Source organism: Rhinopithecus bieti, unplaced genomic scaffold, assembly GCF_001698545.2.
Source record: "Rhinopithecus bieti isolate Rb0 unplaced genomic scaffold, ASM169854v2 scaffold_70608, whole genome shotgun sequence".
Lineage (NCBI taxonomy): Eukaryota > Metazoa > Chordata > Mammalia > Primates > Cercopithecidae > Rhinopithecus > Rhinopithecus bieti.
This window is the reverse complement of record NW_016826280.1, coordinates 346,581-353,207: the sequence shown is the minus strand read 5'-3', so window position 1 is coordinate 353,207 and position 6,627 is coordinate 346,581. Positions and strand designations below refer to the sequence as shown.

The 6,627-nt window shown below is 41.4% G+C and overlaps 1 protein-coding gene across 6 annotated transcripts in view; it reads left to right on the top strand.

The window, feature by feature from the left end:
- Positions 1–3,770: 3,770 nt before the first annotated feature.
- Positions 3,771–6,627, top strand: part of INSIG2 (insulin induced gene 2) — a 23,099-nt gene continuing 20,242 nt past the window's right edge. For 2 of the 6 annotated variants that reach the window (XM_017863374.1, XM_017863375.1), the window contains exon 1: positions 3,771–3,894. The gene's annotated coding sequence lies outside the window, so the exon portion shown is untranslated. The other 4 variants (XM_017863379.1, XM_017863378.1, XM_017863380.1 and 1 more) reach the window with 2 other exon arrangements.

Here is a 6,627-nt window from a genome sequence, read left to right as displayed (position 1 = left end):
AGATTCCCTGTCATCAGTTACCTACATCAATCTAGCTTAAAATAGGAAAAATATATCTGATCTCATTGAGAGTTCTCAGTTGACTTGCTTCTGTACATGTGGGCTGATCTAACTTCTGCATTACCAGCCTGTGAATTTATTGATGCCAAGAGCTCTGTCTTATTCATCGTTGTGTCTCAGGTTTAACAGAGTTCCCACATGTAACTGCTGCTTACTATGTGCTTTTGAATGTTGACAGGACACTAGTGAGTGGCTAAGAGCATAGCGTTTAGAATCCAATAGATCTAGGTTCAATTTCTGCCTTCTCTGCCACTTAGCTACGAAGTGACCTTGGACAGACTAACATTAAGTCAGTGATTCTCAATAATCAGGTGGGGCTCAGGCACTAGAACTTTTAATATATCTATGGGTGATCCTAATATGCAGCCAAGGAATCACTGCTTTTACCCTTAATTTCTCATCTGCTATTTGGTATCTGTTTCAAATGGGTTTGAGCATGTGAAATGAGATTTAACTTAGCACAATGCCTGGCACACAGAAAGTGATTAACATCAATCATGATGTTAAAATACAACTTCAATTTGTAATTTTCTTTTCAATTGCTACCCCCAGCTCTGCCTCTCTTTCAATTCCCAGAATGCACCAAGTTTTTCAGCTTTTGTGCTCTCACACCTGTTCTTCATCCTGCTCTTAGCAGATCCCTCTCAATCTTCAGCTCACGCATAGTCTCCAGGTATTCCCCTTTACTCTCCATCACAGTATAAAGATGTTACATCTTCATGGCACTTGTCTCAGTTTGTAATTACATATTAATTCCACCATTTACTGTGTTTCTCCTACAGGACTGTAGTTTCACAAAGGAATGTGCCTTGTCTGTATTGATTTCCTCCTGAAGTCCAGTGCCAAGTGTCCGGTACCTGCCAGGTGCTCAGGTGATAGTTGGATTAGTAAATAATCCATTCTGATTTCTCAAAAAAAAAAAGAAAAGCAAAATTTCTTGATTCTCTATGTCCTTCAACCATATCTCACATCAAAATATCGTAACAAAAACCAAAATGAAAAAAGTAGAATGATCTCTAGTGTGTGGGGTTCTAGCTACTGACTAGGAAAATTGTAATACTAAAAAAAATTATCTTGGATGTTTTTAATTTGGGTAATGTTTCCAAGTCCAAGGTTCTTCGAGGCTTACGAATGGCTTAGTCATCAACCTGTAGGCAATAATTAATGTGACTCCCACAATATCTCACTCCAACAAAGTCAATAAACTTTTGTGGGTGTTTGTATTAGCTAAGTAAAGAGCTTTTTGTTTTCTAACTTATCTTTTGATCTGTTTGGTTGGGAGACCAAACAACATATAAAGCTAATGGAAAAAAACCTTTCTTGAAGTCAATAATTATCACATTGTTGATACTTCTACCTATGAAAAACACCTCAGAAATCATCTAGACCAATCTCTCATTTTACAGATGAAAAGAAGAAAGCCTAAAAAAATGAATTTAGTGGAAGTGATTACACACATATTGTCTTAGTGCTAAAATACAATCCAGGTTTCAAGGATCATTCACCAGCGTTCCACTGACCACATTACACAAACTTCAAAACAACTCAGAGTTACTATGATTTCTTGACGTTCTTAACTAATTTATATTATGGTATCAATTAATTTAGTATTTCAATGTTTCCATAACAAAAATTTGGTCCAAATTCACGAGCTTGATGTTTAGAACTCACATGTCTCGCCATACCTCTTTCTACATGCCAGACTCTGCAATCTGTTTCATGTTTTTCCGACTCTGAGCTTCCACCAGAATGCACAGGCTTACGATATCTGCATATTTATCCTCAATGCCAACTGAAAGACCACATCTTCCATGAAAACTGCCCTCAAACCCAGTCAAAGAAGAGAATAGCCCTTCGTATTTCTCCTAGGGATTTTATATTCTGCCTTGTACTGCCGTAGGAATAACTGCATTAGATGCAGGAACCTTGGGAAATGGTGCTATATGGTTTTTGCTTTTAGGTTCTGTCACTACTTGCAACTAATACATATTTAAACTAAAATAAATGCCCCTCTAGGCTAAAATTTTCCATAAGGATTTTCTTGAACGCAATTTCTAAGTGTCTGAAAAAAGCTCGGTTGGAGTAGGCATGAACTGGACATACAGGACTTGTATTGCTTTAAGGAAATACATGATGTGAGAACATTTTCAAATTATTCTCTCTTTTCTGAGTGCTTTCTCTTTTCTTTTAAAAATCATCGTCCATTCTGGATAATTGGCCCAGATCTTTCTAACTGGTAATGTAAAAACTTACAGGAGTGAAATTTGGGAGCTACAGAAAACATTAGAGAAAACACTAAGAGATATAGGAAATATTAGAGAACCATCATGCAAATATTTGCCTAGAAACATTTTGTTGGAAATTCAGATTCTTTTTCAATTTTCAGAAATAAATGTAGATAAAAAGGTCAGAAAAACGAAAATCCATTTTATCGTTTATCAGTTCAAAGTAAATGAAAGGAGTTTACCATCTGACAGTCCTTTGGAAAACTATTATGCAATTACTCTCGGCCCAGATTTCATCTAGAACATTCAAATCCATTGTAATCTTACCACATCCATAACATGTTTTGGGTTAAGCCACCTCCAAATGGAATCGCTCAATAACTAATATACTGAAGAGAGATTTTTTTTTTCTCTCTTTTTAAAAAGAGTTGCTTAAAAAAAACAAAATCAGGGGGCAGCTCAAGCCTGTAATCCCAGCACTTTGGGAGAACAAGGTGGGCAAATCACGAGGTCAGGAGTTTGAGACCAGCCTAGCCAATATGGTGAAACCCCATCTCTACTAAAAATACAAAAAGTAAGCAGGCGTAGAGGCACGCACCTGTAGTCCCAGCTACTGGGGAGGCTAAGGCAGAAAAATTACTTGGACCCGGGAGGCAGAGGTTGCAGTGAGCCGAGATCATGCCAGGGCACTCCAGTCTGGGTGAGGGAGCGAGATTCCGTCTTAAATAAATACATAAAAATTCAGAATAGGGAAGCAACTCCGCCTTATGACGAGTACCTTTCGGCACTTATATGGGCTTGCTTTTGCACTGATGGCACCACTTTCATTCAAAAAAAGAAGTTCGCTTGCACAATCTCCAAAGACCCGTTTGGCTTGGTTTCATGTTCCAAAAGTATGGTTTAAGATTAAATGAAAAATAATACTTCTGACACATAAGCGGTTATAAGGTTTGTAAATTTTCTCTATGTTGGTGTAAACTTATAAAGTCCTTCCTATGAAAACTGTCCCCCAAATCACGTTACCTGGTCGTCCTCGAGGAACGATTTTGAATGAAAAGCACATAAAGTGCTGTAGCATGGAGACGAGAGACAAATAACTATGCTCTTCTCCCAAAATAAGTTATGACTTACTAGGGGAGGAAAAGGAGCAGTAATAAAGCCCGGTCCTTTGCGGGAAGTACTCGGAGGCCTGCCCCGGAGCGCGCTCCTTTCGGCTACGAGATGAGGGGCACGCAGACGGCCGCGCCTCTCGGTGAGTGTGCGTGTATCAGTGCATGATTCCATTACTCCGCCCACAGGGTCTGGGCATCCGTCATTACCCAGGCTGCCTGGTCAGCAAACAACAGCTGATCCGACAGCCGCCAGTCACCTCGACGGTCCACGCCCACCGCTAGCCTCCAGTCTCCCGCAGACCGGAAGCCCTTTTGCCCCGGCTCGCAGGTCCACCCTTTATTGACAGCAGGAACCGGAAGCTCTTTTGCCCCGATCGCCTGCGCGCGGCCTCGTTGGCCGCACAGGCGCAGTGGAGCTCGGGCGGAGTTGTGGGAGTGGAGGAGGAAGAGGCGGTGGGGGGTACGGGGGCTGGTCCCAGAAGATGGCGGAGGCGGGGGTGAGTAGGGGGTCTCCCGGGGAAGCGCGGGTGACGTGGTGCTGAGGAGAGCGGCCTGAGGAGGAGGGTGGCCCTCGAGAAGAAGAACTACTTGTGTTGTTGCAGCCTGGGAACCCTGGTGGCAGGTGCGAGGAGCCAGGACCACTGATGGGCCTGCAGGGCAAGAGGCTCCGCTTACCTGAGAGGGGTCCGCAAGGTCCAGAAGGGGACTGCGGGATCGGGGAGCGGTCATAGGAGGCGTCCAGGCTCCTCGGACAGTGGATGAGTGTCTGAGCGGGAAGGAGTCTGGAGGACGGCGGGAAGGGCGAGCCAGAGGTCTGATGAGGTGGAGGTCAGCGAGCTGTCAAGCGTAGGGCTGCCAGGACTTGGGGGCTTGTAACTTGGGAGAGAAGACTCAGGCTTGGGCCGGGGTTGGATCCAAAGAAGACAGGTTATCGTAGTAAGTTTATAATCCACTCAAAAGAGAGGGCATTGGGTTGAGGAGTAGGACTCTGGCATTTTGGACTGGAATTGGTTACCCATGGAATAGGTGTTTCGGTAAAGCCAAAGAATTCTTGCCAGGGCCTGGAAGTGGATTTGATGATAGTTACTGGATTTTACGGTTGTTTAGTGGGGATTGGCAATATGGAGAAGGAAAGCAGTGTGGATTATGGGAGTGGGCGCGGGCAATGGTGCTAACACCGTGTCCAGTTAACGTTGGAAAAAGTTGTTAAAAGTATGATATTAGCTAGATACTCTAGGAAAATATACTATGAAGAACTTGCTGTTTTGTAGGATTGATGAAGAACTGCTTTAAAAACGAATGGTTAGTCTTGGCAGCGGGGCTGCTGAAACTGTTTGGTATCAGTATTGCGGTGAAGCTGAGGACTGCAGGGGAATGCGTGCTCCAGTCCTGGTGCAGAAAAAATAAAAGCAGCCAAACAGTAGCTAGATGGTGTTTTGTAACTTTTGGGTTTGGCCCTGATAGTGAACCACTGAATGAAGATGGATGAAGGGAATGCTACTAATGGGGGCCCCAAAGAAAACGGAAATTAGACGTGTGCCCTTCCTGTTTTCTCTTGCTCAGTACTGTGTTTTGTCATTGTGTTATGTCACAGTTATCGGTTCATGTCTGCTATCCAGTGACCAGGCTGTGAATCATGTACCTTTGGGAAAGAGGTTGATTCTGTTTAACTGACAACTGTTGCTTTTGCAGATGGTCACAGGGAAAGGAAAGGATAAAATGCAGTTCAGTAGTTTAAAGACAGTTTTCTTTGTTCACAAACTTAAAACGATGGAGTAACTTTTTTAGGCACTGAGATGTGACATTTAAAAGCTATAAGGGGATGTGAATGCAGCTAGCTTACTGGTTTCTGTGTTTGGGGTTTAATGTTGAAAGAGTTGCAGTGTTTCTAAGGCAAATATTTCTTTTCTTCCTAGAAATTTTTAAGGTCTCTAGCCCATGATACATGTAGATGTGTTTTTATTTAGGGAGAATTAAACTGTTTCATTGATTTAAGTATGTTTTTTTTCTAATGTTAGTGCTTATCCTATTTCAAAATGCTATTCTAATTAAGAGCATATGATGAAAAATACGTGAGGTAGTAATTCAACTTTATTGTTTAGTAGCTTATGTGACCTAAGCACCTGAAGAGACAGGGTTATCTGAGGGAGTAAAAATATTTCTTTTACTGCTAATCATTGGAAGAAGAATGGTCTTGTCATCTGGTTTGAGGGGGTGTTGCAGTTGTTGCAATGCAACAGGTTAAGGTTACTGGAATATTTTGTATGTGTGTTTGTTTTCAAATGCTTGTTGCCTCTAAGTTGTTTCGGTGGCCAACATGGACTTTGATTTTTATTCACAAAGCTCATAATCATTTATAACTCTTTTTTTAACCTAAAAGTAATAATATCAGTCCATTAGTAGGCAGCCATACACCTGGATTAATGTTTTTCCAGTATTGATGATTCATCATTGATCTATGCAAATTATTTGAACTGTTTTTCTTTCTGTTTCGTATTGTACTTTCCAGAAATTTTAGGCCAGGGCTCAAAGTAGAATTTTTCAAGTTTAGTGGAAAGTTTTCTTTGTGAATTGTTGAAAACATTATTTTGGTATTTGGTAGTTTACCAACATGATTTTAAGAACGGTTTCTTGTGTGGCGCTTAAATTGTTTTGTACCGTGTTTGTGAATGGAAGCAATGTGGTGAAGCAGGAAGAACTCTGGACATGGGGTCAAAGTGGGTGGGCCTAGTCCTGGTGCTACCTGGTAACAGTTCTGTGATCTTAGAAAGTTACTTAACCTATTTTATTTCGTAAAATGGGAATTAACAGCACCTGCCTATTTACCAGGATTGTTTTCGAGAATCTATGGAGATATTGTCCTTTAAATAGTGTCTTTATACCAGAGACTTCTTCCTGGTCAGCAAATTATTTGTCAAGTAATCTAAATTTTTCAAATATAGATTTTAAAAAAATTTTGGAGCCTCAAGTTTATCATTAATGTAAGACTAATATTTAAAGATATAGAACCACTTTAAGAAAATGGTATCAGTACATAATCAGAAAAACAACCTTCAGAATAAACGAAGGGAGCTTACTTTCCCTTGAAAATAACCCACTCCTCTAGTGTGCAACTGATATCATAAACATCCTTTTGACCGGGCGCGGTGGCTCAAGCCTGTAATCCCAGCACTTTGGGAGGCCGAGACGGGCGGATCACGAGGTCAGGAGATCGAGACCATCCTGGCTAA